The 12,081-nt window shown below is 41.3% G+C and overlaps 1 protein-coding gene across 2 annotated transcripts in view; it reads left to right on the top strand.

Moving 5' to 3' along the window:
* Positions 1–12,081, top strand: part of ARHGEF4 (Rho guanine nucleotide exchange factor 4) — a 122,773-nt gene that overhangs the window by 21,626 nt on the left and 89,066 nt on the right. The window lies entirely within an intron of this gene.

Raw genomic sequence — 12,081 nt, 5'->3', positions numbered from 1 at the left:
AGAATTTTAGGTGTAGTTCTGTGTACTCTGCTTCAGTCACATATACTTCTAATTATTGAAAGGTCTTGTAATTCCATCTACTACTATAGATTTAGGGCTGTTTAATAAAATCTCTATTGCTGATCTGGAGTCCTCTGCCGAAGTGAGAGTAGCTGCATTATCATATGGGGAAGGACTACAGCAGCGTGGCCAGCCTATCTGACTTTCCAACCTACACACCAGACCTTCTAGGTGGCCAAGAAACACTAAACACCTACAGTGTGTCTTGAGAGTCCAGGGGCAGGAAAAAGGCTCGGGGTGAGATCAGGCCATCGGTGCTCTATTTTGGGGAAACATCTGGGCTGCATATGCAAGGGGGTGCAATTCTGCATCTCAGTAGCACCTGCTGGCTCGTTTTCTGATGTAACTGGGAATGTAAATAATCCCTGGCATAGCTCTAGCATTGGCATAAAGTAGTCCTGGTACAGGATCCTTTTTCAAACTACTACTCAGAGTTGTGCATGGGGCAGTAGCAGTAGTTTGGTCTCCTCTGTCTTAGAGGATTTGCTGTCAGCTGTCCTCCATGGATGCATTCTTGCGCTTAATCAGGTCAGTTGATACAAATGACATACCGTCATTTAAAAGAAATAAGGTTGATAGCAACAGCGAACTTTGAAGCTAAGTCTTTTTTTCTGAATGTTCTTTCATTTCCACAATATTCTTGTTCCAAAGGCTGTGAGGCATGGTGTAATTTTGTGTGTGCTGCATGGATTTAGGAGGAAATGCAGAGATCAGAGGAAATAGAATAGAAAATGGTATGGAGACAAAGTGAGGACAGGGAGAAACCAAATTAAGCTTCATAATTACAGTATTGATATATCAATACAATAATAAATGCAGATCACTGCAATTCAGGCTCCTTGCTGCCTCAAAATACTATGGTCAGTAAGTGTCTTCTCATGTGCAAAGGATGTCTAGGCAGTTTGCCTCTAAGTACTAACAAAATTCAGGTCAGAATTAGGATTAAACCTTGAGAGCAATGCATCTCCCAAAATAATTTGTTTTGCTTTGATTCTGCTCTGTTGATATTATTCTTTGGATTAAACTAAGGCAGCTGTGGTAGGAGAACTGCTCCTTGCCATCAATGCCAATTGGCGTTGATGTCAGAGGAGTGAAGCAGGATTTCTTTAAAGCATGTGCTAAATAACATTTTTAAATGGTAAAATTTAATACACTGCTTAAACAAAAAACCCAGCACGAGTAATAGCAGCTGGCAGTGCATGAGAGTACTGGTAACTAGAATGCATGGCAGTGTCCTTACCTTGGAGGAGCAGGGAGTCTTCAGCATCTTAGCATGTGCCACGTCAAGAAGTCGGGGAAAAGCAGTACAAACTCTATAAACTCCCCAATGGTGCATTTTAAAAGGGCTGGAAGATAAGTCAGTCTCTTTCTTTGTTTTAAAGGGATTCTGCATTTCCAGTAGTGGCTTTAAGGCTGGGTAGGTGGACGTGGTGGAGAGGGTTTTGTATATATTTGACAATGTGTTATTTCAGAAATACAAATCGACATCCCCTATGTAGAAAAGACGGGTAACATTTTTCCTGGGTTCACAAGGGGAAAAAAGGCTGTCTTAGGTTAGTAATCTTCCTCTGCAATCAGTAATGAAGTATGATTCCTTTTGTTTTGGAGTTGGGTTTCTTGTAATGTATTGATGAAGAGGGGAAGTTAAATGTGATACAGAATCTGAAGAGAAAAGACCCATTGTTACAGCACAAACTTCTGTGCAAATGCCATTTGAAAAAATTATGCAAAAAAACCATAGTTCAGGCTTGTATGAAGTGAAAAATTCTATTGTTTTGTAATATTGGTCTGTGGCATTTTTGGACTAAATGTCAATATATGTTACATTACATGAGGAGGCCCTTTTCCCTGAGGCTAAATACAAACATGAAAAGAGGGAATGCTTTGCAGTTCTACCAGGCTCTCTATCTGAGGACTTCAGAAGCATCACTAACCCCCGCAGAGGGCCTGAGAGGCTTTCAAAATTTGATTTAGGAAGGAAAAAGAGGTATATATAGTTTGATACTTGGATAGTAGCCTTGCTATTTTTAAATACTTAGGAGCAATTTCCAAATACTTGGCCGGTGCAGTATTCCAGTGAGAAAATGACTGGGAGCTGGAGTTGCTCAGCAATTCTGAAAATCAGGCCTTGAGTATCTCAGCTGGATAAAAAGATGTGAGGCATCCAAATTAAAGGTCAGTTGTGACTGTGCTCCAGCAAGTGATTCAGTGGCACCATGGGCACTCTAACCCTGGTTTCCTAGGCAGGGCTTTGTATCCCAGGCTCATGCTGCCTCTATTCCATTCATTAGTGTTGTACAGCTCTACTGAAAAGTTTGTTTCGTTTAGAATATTTCCAGATTCAACCTTGTGAGTAGGTCTCCCTGCTTTTTCAGCTCCTTTGTTGCAGGTCCAATTCCAACCTCATTAATACTTCTGTTTATTCTTTTGCTTGTCCAAGTTGGGAAGGACTAGAAGAGCAAAGAAAGGTAGGGACAAAGAGAGAATCGCAACTTGGTTGCCATAGTTTCCCAAAGAGATCTTATGTGTATTTTTGCATATGTAGCAATTTAATTGTCCAGACTACACTTCAGTGTGCCTCTGCAGTTTTCTGGCTCCTGATATGCAGATAGGCTCATCTGTAGCCTTGGGAATATGTCCTTTAAACCAGAAAACACGGAGTATAAGTGGGAAGTGGTTTTTAGTGTGGATTGGGTGTTTTGGTTTTTTTTTACATTCAGAGCTTAAGTTAAAAAAAAGACATTTTTTTTTTAAGAAAGATTTTTTCAAGCCATTCATTTTATTATTGTGGCTGATGAGGGAGCTGGGCCAAATGCTTTGCATATTTCTTTTTTGGGGACAGATTTTCTTTTGAGCTCTCTTTCCTTTTTCTTCCCCTGGCCCTGTGCTTTTGGTACTGATGTCTGCAGCTGTGTTCGTGGACTGCAGTGCATAATTCCACTGACCCTTCTTTCTCTAGGGTCACATAGTCAGCAGGAGTTAAAGAGGTCACACAATGGGAGATTGATTTAAGGTTCAAAGTGTTTCAGAATGCTTCGGGGGGGGACGGGAAAAGTTAGTGCCTCAAAGCATACACAACAGCATGTTGATGTTATGTTTCACCCTTGACTAGGCAAATTGTGAGCTAGGATGTTTCAGCTGGAATTCGTTGATTGTGTTGTAGCATGGCCTGTGTTCTCCCCCTCCCCATATATTTCCTGTGTCACCTGCCAGAAAAACTTCCACTCATGTTCTGAACAATTAATCAACGAATTAAAAAAAAACAAAAAACACAACAAAAAACCAACAACAAAAAAAACAACCAAAGACAACAATCCATGCTAAATTAACTTTGATTCTTTTCCTCTCTATGTGAATTCATTAGTAATGGTGACTGATGACAGTTAGGTAAACCTAAGGGAGATCCTGAACTTCTGAGGAAGAGTTACATGAATAACATCTCTTGGCTGCCCTAAAGCTTAAGCAAAGATTTCTTATTTGAAAATACATTTTCCAAATAATGTGTGACTGTTGCTGAACTGTGACTTGGCATCATACTCAAATAGTGAGGGCATCCACGCTAATAGTGGTTGAGTTCATTGTAGTGAATACAACCTCAGTAAATGCTAAGTTTATATAAACTTGGCTGCCTAACACATTTAGTACACTTACAGGAATGTGTTTTTTTCCAGTGCAAAATATACTCTAGCATCATGCTTTTCCATCAAAAGGAATAGAATATAGTGTTAATGTAGGTAGAAAAGTCTAATCATGTATCTGTACCTCTGTAGCAGAACCAGTTTTTGTAAATTCAGCTACTTTGTAGTTCTAATTACATTTTAACATTTTATCTGGGGTGGTGGTGGTGTTAGCTGACTTTCCCTTGAGGTTTTGTTTTAAAAGGAGTAAATGCTTATTCTCATTAAGTCCCTGTGAGGCACAGAATACTACCTGTGCCTACCAGGAGATAAACATTACCATCTTTGCTGATGCTGTGTTTGCAGGGGAAGGAAGGTAAATCTTTGGGAGCACTGCCTGTGACACCTCCCCAGGTGTACATCCTGTTCAGGTACACCATCTTCATTCTTTTCCTTCTCTGCTTTCAAAACAACTTTCATTAAGAACATTTAGGTTGTGATTACAGTTCCATTTGCTGAGGAATATGATGTCTTGTATTTCCTCAAAGATTCAGTTATCTTTGAAATAGCCTTTCAGACCAATGGTTCTTTGGGGTATATCCATGCTTCAGTTGCTGTTATTTTTCTAGATGGAAGTGAAACAGCTTTAAGCCACCCGATTTGGATACTACCAGCTCTTGCAACAGAAACCTTGCATGGTCCAAGAGTGTAAATGGAAGGGGGAATGAGGTGGTACCATGAAGCTTACCTGACCCTTCCTTTCTCTACCTTTGGGTAGAGTTGCAAAGGCTTAAAGTAACTGTTGAATGTGCCTGTTCATTTGGATTATCTGGACCTACCTCATATAGGTGAAAAAATAGGTTATAACATATGCTGGCCAATAGCGTATATGCTCAATGATCATGAATATGTATAACTGTTGCCTACACATGATGAAGCTTCACTATTACTGCTTAGCAGTTAGTCAGGTTAAACAACACAGGCAACAATCATGCCTTTTTTTGCCGTGGGGATGTGTCCTTTAACTTACTAAACTTGCCTGTAACTAAGCTTTTTCCCTATTATGGTTTTGTTGTCCAATTAATCTGAATCACAGGAAGTATCTTTGAAGGATTAGAGAAATTATCTCTGGAGGTTTCTAATTTAATTAGAATCCTGCCTCATCTCAAAATCCTTTGCAGTCTGAGGTTTGTTAACCCAACTAACTGGTTCAGTAGTTTGGAACTGCTAGGAACAAGCTGGGTATGCTAGACTGCACAGGATACTGTTCTGAGCCGGCCAAACGTCTGGAGGTGACGTATCAGCTGTTTTGAATGTCCTTCTTGTTCTTGGTCTGTTTAATTCTCTTTTTATCTCATAATTGAGTGTGTGTATACACACAAATTAAACACACTGGTTAATAAGCATGTGGAACATTCTAAGTTTATCTGTCTGTGAGATTTCTCAAAAACAAGCATTTCTAGATTTGGGCTTTAAATGTGTTTATCTACCAATGGATAAAGATAAGGTTTTTTTCAAAACCCTTCTTAAGGGATCTAAAAAATGCCCAAATAATAATTTAAAATGGATTTCAAATGTACTTTTAAAAAACTTGGTACCATCCTGTTGTGTTGGAAGGAAGGTAAATTACATGTATTTATAAAAAAACTTGAAAAAGTTTTTTGTTCTGGGAACATCAGGAAAAGGCAGAGCTTTGATTTTTAATTTTTTTGTTAAATAAAATATAACATCACTAATGTTTCACGTTCAGAATAAGTAAATATAAGACTGGCTATGTTTTCATAACAGCTGGCAGAGGTGTATGTCTATGTAGGTGTAAAATAGCAAGAGTTTCTCTTTTGGCTAATGGAAATAATTTCCATGAGGTAGTTTTGGATTAGTCTCTTTTAAGGACAGACTTCAATAAAAAAGGTAGACAAAAAGATGATGTTCTGGGGAGGAACAATATTAATGCCAAATGATCTGTTTTAACGGGTAGGATTAAGCTATCTATTCTCTCCATCTGCCAATGAACTTTTTCCATTCCAGGTGTTAAAAGTACTCAGCTAAGTGTGAACCAAGACCACTACTCAAATGCACATGCAAGAAGACACACTGGGCATTTAGAAACTGCAGTTCATGTGGTTTTTGTTTTTTTTTTTAAAGAAGAATAGGAAGACTACAAACAGCCCCAAGAACAGGGACCCATGTCCAATTAGTGCATATATGCTGTCATTGAGGTTATTCCTTGCAGTGATCTTCAGAAAAATCAAGACATATACAAGTTTAGAGGAGAAAAAGCTGTCTACATAATTATTGAATTTAAAAAAATAATAAGAGCTGAGTGGAAACTAAAGGTTCAGCTGTAGCGATAAGGCGTAGCATGCAGTGAGGATCATCTCATCTGATGAAAAGGTGCACCCCAAGGGCTGCTGGAACTTCTGTTGTGTGACTCCCTTCACAACCTCTCCGGTAAAGTACCGTTCTGTTCTGCTATACTTAATAGCCTGGGGCACGGTGCAGCTGTAAGGCTTAAGAAAATCACACAAGTCAGCAATCCTGTTCAGCACTGTGTGCTGAAATGGTCAATTCAGAGTTCATCTGAAAAATATATACCTGCGGTGTTCAGACCAGACCTCCGTTTCAGTTGTGAAGCATCTGCGATTGGAAGATTACAACAGGATGCTGAAGGCAGGAGTGTGGTCCAAGAGGAAGGCACTCTGAGCTCCAGGCTGGGTTGTTCTGTAGTCCTACAGCAGATACAACTGCTCATGTGGATATTGTGCAGATTTTCTTGTGTGGATATACTCAAAGTCTTTCAATTTCTGATAATACAGAGTGACCTGGAAAAGAAAATAATAGCATGAATTCTGGAGATTTTGTTTGAAGCACTGAGTAGCTTCTTAGATGGCTCAGCTCCTGCTGACTCGACTGGTGCTCTGGCAGGAGGGCACTCTCCCTGAGCAGAGCTGCGTGTCAGCTTGAGGTCACTGATGGTACATCCTGCTCAAGGCAAAAACCTACCCTGCATCCCCGAAAGAAGCTTTGACAATAAACCTTTTAAGAGAGTTTATTATGAAAACACAGCATTGCTAATACCCTGCAATAGTAGTTTGGGATCAATTTGAAATGTGGCATTCTTATCAGCCTTAAAAGCATGAATAAATTAAAAATACGCAGAAACCATCTGTAGTGAAACTTGTTGATTGGATCTGTCAGCTTTCTTTAGAGGGAGCAAAATAGTTTATTTTTGGGCTATTTCTGGTCCCAATTCTGAGCTTCACCACAGTCTTTATACTGCTGTAAATCTAGGGCCTGGCAGTCCTATTTCAAGTCGGCTTAATGTCAATACTCTCCATAGGCTGAATTCTGTGGGTTTGGTCAAGCTTCCTCCTATGCATCTTTGGTCAGAGTTGGTGGTATACTGCTCACCTGTGAAGTGTTATAACGCTTCACGCTGCTGCTTCTGGCTCATGTGACAGCATGCGCTAGACAGCTGGGGCTTCCACTTGGCCCCCAAGTACCACTTGACCGTCATCTCTAAGCCACTGGAGGAAGTCTCCAAAGTGATTGTATGTGGGGCAACTTGTGCATCTTTTAGACATCCATTTGTGATGGTCTGTTATAGATAACTCCTCTGATCTGGAGAACTTAGCTTTCTGAAGAAAAACAATATACTACCAAGGGTGTAAGTTAAAGAAGAGTCTCAGGTTTTCAAGCCTGTGACTTGAACAGAATTATTTAAAAATCCACTGAATTAATAACAGATAGGTCATTAGTTTTAACTCATCTAAATCATTCTTGAGGTATCTGGAATCATAAATCTAGATGAGTGTGAGTACTGCTGGGTCAATTCCTGAAAGACTGTTTGGCCAAATGCAAGTTTTCTAAATAAAGTTGGGGACTGCAGCCTGGCATTCCACTTTCCTCAAAGGTGTTGCCTTTCTTTTTCTCAGCTTTCTTTTTTGAGAAGGGCATCTTGATTGCAAAGGCTTTTCCATTCTCAATGAAAATAAAAGATGAGGATGGCTTCTCTTTTCTTAAGGGGAATATAGTGTCAATACAGAGAAGAGAAAGATCATTTTGTCCGCTTGTCAGAGGACTTGTCACCTATGCTATGTCACTTCTGTTAGGGCATTCACTGATGTGCAGTGGCACCAGTGCTTTAACTTTGGAGCTGGCTGTGACCCATGCCCCTTAATTGTACTGAACAAAGAAGGGGCAGTTCAGTAAGTTCTCAGTGCTCAGAGGAAAATAAGTCTTGGCTAAGTGCAAACTGTATACAGATAAGGGCAGAAGTAATTTCTTCCAGTTACTTCCCAGCCTTTGCATATGACAAAGGTTTTTGATGGTACATTGACTTGCCTCCTTCACTGTGCTGGCTGGAGTATTGATCATCATCTCTAATAAGGCAGCAGGGAGAAGCTTCCACCAGCATCACTGTACTTGGCAAGGAGGCTAACTTGTATGATGGATGCTGATTTTCTTTAATCATGCTCTTGTCTCCAGAGTCCTGGAGAACTGAAGCATCCTCTGCAGTGGGCTGCTCCTGAAAACTTTGCCTACTGTAGAAAGTTCGAGTTTTGCTTCAGGACTTCTAAAGCAGGTCTTTCTCCCACCCTGAATCTCAGAATGGTTTAGGCGCTTCTGGAGACTGTCTAGTCCAAATTCCCACTCAAAACAGGGTGACCTAGAGCGGGTGGCCAGACAAGTTTTGAATATCTCCAGGAATGCAGACTCCATAATCTCGCTGGGCAACCTGTTCCAGGCTGTGACCACCCTTAGAGTAAAAAAATTTATGTTTGAATAGAATTTACTGTACAGTCTGTGTCCATTTCTTCTTGTCCTTTTATCAGCCACCACTGAGCAGAGTCTGGCTCTGTCTTCTGTACCAACTCCCATCGGATACCTACAAACGTTGTTAAGATCCCTGAGCCTTCTCTTCTCCAGGCTGAACAATCCCAGCTTGCACAGCCTCTCCATGTATGTCAGGTGCTCCAATGCCTTAATCTTGTTTGGTCTTTTGCTGGACCCATTCCAATACATCCATATTTTCTTTGCAGTCTCTTTGCACTGATTATCCTCCGAGTCCTGGCTGAGTTTAATATGTTGGGTATTTTTGTGTCCTAACCACCTTAATTATCATCCTTCTCCCTGCGGGTAGCAGAGCAACTGGTACCACATCTGAAGCTTTATCTAGCAAGTGCTTTCTTTGGCAAAGGGAGTAGGTAGATGAAATGTTCTGAAAACAGAAGCAAATCTTTCCTGCTTTGGTCCTGAGGGCCAGGGTTTGTAGACGGTTGGATCACTGCGGGCATCACAAGTTGCTTCCCATTGATCAGGTGAGCACACAGTTGGAGAGGAAGCTTTGTGGAGACAAGACAGGTTGGAGTTGCTTAATTGCAGCAGATCTTGTAATTGATGGTTCATTGGTGACACATATTTGTACAGACAGCGTGTGATGCCTAAAGCTCTGAAACAGTGTTTTATTTTTTCTAGGCTCTGAATTGCAGGGCGTGGGCTATTTTGTTAGCTTGTGGGGCTTTTCTGTGGCCTCTTGCTGCACATTTCTGCACTTGCTTAGCACGCTAGTGGGAAGTGGGAGAGTCAACATCTGATTAGTGCTGGTTTTGCTTTTCTGAGAGTCATGTCTGCTATTAGCTGTATTATGGCCTCAGGCATATGCCAGGCCAGACTTTGGTGTGCATGTGAAAGGGATCTGGTTGCACAAATAGTTTATACAAAGGTGAAGACTTGTCTGAAGTATCTCTAGAAAGCACTGAAGCTACGTGTTCTTCGATCAAGCCTTGTACGTGGTTTCTGTACTATATACACTGAGGGTCCTTCAGGCTCTCTATTTATAGCACTTAATAAGTAACAAGTCATGGCACCGAAGAGACATATGATATTGGACAAAACAGCCAGCTCCTTTGCTGCTGCAGTACTGTAATTATTAATCCCAGAAACCTATGTGAGAGGCCAGTGTGGTTGTTAGAATGAGCACTTGTGAGTAAATTGCATGGATAATGCAGTTTAAACACAGTATCCCTCAACTGCGAATGTCTTTCCTTGTCGTCCAGCCTGTGGTGCAAAAGGGTGTTGATCTAGCAATTGCTCTTATGCAATTTAAAGGATTATAGTTAAAAAAGGGCTTTCTCCTGTAAACACTGATCCAGGCTACTTGTTTCTTGTCAAAGCACCTGAGGTGGCAAGACTTTGGGAGGTTCTCAGGAGAGACTCTGGAAGTAGATAGGAATGCTGGGGGAAAAGGAGGTTTGGCAGTTACTAACTCTGTGTGCTCTCTGTGGCAGGCAGGCACATTAGCTTCATTCCTGCTCTGTGTTCCTCTCCTACAAAGCCTAAATACAAGGGACAAACTTGTCTGGGTTGCTAAGCACTATCTGTAAGATAATCGAAAGGAAAACAGAGCTGGGCCATAGACCAAAAACATTATTTCAAGTACCCTACAAGGGCCATAGAAAGAGCTCTGACTCTGCTGCAGGTCGGAATTTCCTGGCTCTCTGCACAGCTCTGATCCAGGATCTGAGAGCCACATGACTGGGAGCATCTTAGTGGGTTTTCAGAGTTTAACAGTAGCTGTATGTACCTATTCACTATTTTAAATGCATTGATGTCAAAAGCCCAAGCAATTTGCATATTATGTAGCTCTAGTTGTGCCTGAATGATATTTATTAGGGGCCTGCAGTACAGCAAGAGCAGCAAGGTGCTTATGTTTTGTCTTATGCAGTGTATTATGCTAAGGCAGCAGCTGGCAATAAGGGCTTCAGGTCAGGTCCTGCACTGTGATGGGGTTTCTTCAATGGGTGAATCTATTTGTGGTACTCTGCAAGAGGCCTTACTGCTGCATGAGCCTCACTTGGCTATGACAAGTTCCTTCTGATGTGACTTAAGAACTTGTTTGTTCTTTGCTTCTGCTAGTCTTCTACTTTCAAAGCAGAGCTGGTGAAATGAAATTAGTGTATAAGCCTCAGCTTTTTCAAAATAAGGGCAGTAAACTAAATTTAAACCTTCCTTCATCAGCAGTTAATGCTCAGCTGTTTGACTCTGTACTGCAGAACTTATGGTGAAGCTAGGCAGCTGGTTCCCTCCCTTCTGCAGCAGGAGAGAGCATGGGTGGCAGAAAGGTGGTGATCAACAACAGAGAGCACTAGTATCTCAAAGGGCCACCATTAATTCCTCTCTGAGTGTTTGCCCGCAGCCATAAGGAAGGAACTGGGTTTAAATGCAGTGCAGCAAAGCACCCCCTATCATGTGTCTTTTCCTTCTCTGTTGAGGTCAAATGTCTATATTTGGCATATCCTAGGCTGTTGTCATGGAAATGGTTGTATTGACACATCCACAGCAGAGCAGCTTTGTTCTGTACAGAAGGATCAGAAGGACGATGGATGAGAAAGGAAGAGGCCTGTTCTCAGCATTCAAGCTTTCATAATATTTGTTCTTCAGCTTCTTAGCTCCAGTTGGAAGGCATACAGCTGCTGGATTAGTTGTTCTGAGCCAGTATTGAAATAATTATGTAGAACAATACCCAACATTTGGACTTTAACACAGAACATTACTGAACATCGCACAAGATAGGATCCCAGTTACAATAGCTGCCTCCTACAAAGCTAGTATGCTACTGATTAGCACCATTGCAGAGCAGGAACATCTCTACTCAGTCTTTTTTACCCTGTATTTCTAGTTCATGTGAGATCTTGTGTGTCCCTACAAAGAGAAAATGTGCCTACTAGGCTGAAAATGATAATCACTTATCCTTTGTGCTCTCCATTTGAACATTGTAGCTGAAAATGTCATGGACTGGAGCCAGGTATTTCCTCCTGAACATATGGAAAAGAGTAATATTGAAGAGTTAATGAAGGTGAACTTAGAGGGTAGAAGTTAGTAGTTTTGGCAGATTTCATGCCTAGAGTGCTTTCTGCTGCTGCCAGGCCACCCTGTACTTTCCCCCAAGATGGCCCATCAACTGTGAGAAGGGGAAGGAATAGAAGAATGAATGAGTGAATGTTGGATCTATTTGCCTCATATCAGAGTGTATTCACAGCCTGTTGCTACAGTGAGCTTCTCACCAAGGAGAGTCAGAAGATAAGGAACTTCAGAAGCCGTGAGGAAAGCTGCATCCTGTGACTCAAAACTGAGCTCTGCAGGGTTCCTTCCTCTAGTGCCTTGATCTGTGGGAGGAGTTCATCCCCTTTCCTGTGCATCTTGAACATGGTGGGAGCATATTTCAATGATTTTAATCAGATATTTGGTTTGTTTTTCTGGCCGCCCCCCCCCAATAGAGGAATAGAAGCTGGTACATGCTTAGTAAAAGCCATGCTGTTTCTAATGCAGCCTAGTTATGTATCCATCATGATCCAAAAATCTTTAGAGTCAGACTGCTGCTAAGGATGGCCTTTTCTGGTTG

Source organism: Phalacrocorax carbo, chromosome 7, assembly GCF_963921805.1.
Source record: "Phalacrocorax carbo chromosome 7, bPhaCar2.1, whole genome shotgun sequence".
NCBI lineage: Eukaryota > Metazoa > Chordata > Aves > Suliformes > Phalacrocoracidae > Phalacrocorax > Phalacrocorax carbo.
This window is presented reverse-complemented; position numbering and strand designations above follow the sequence as displayed.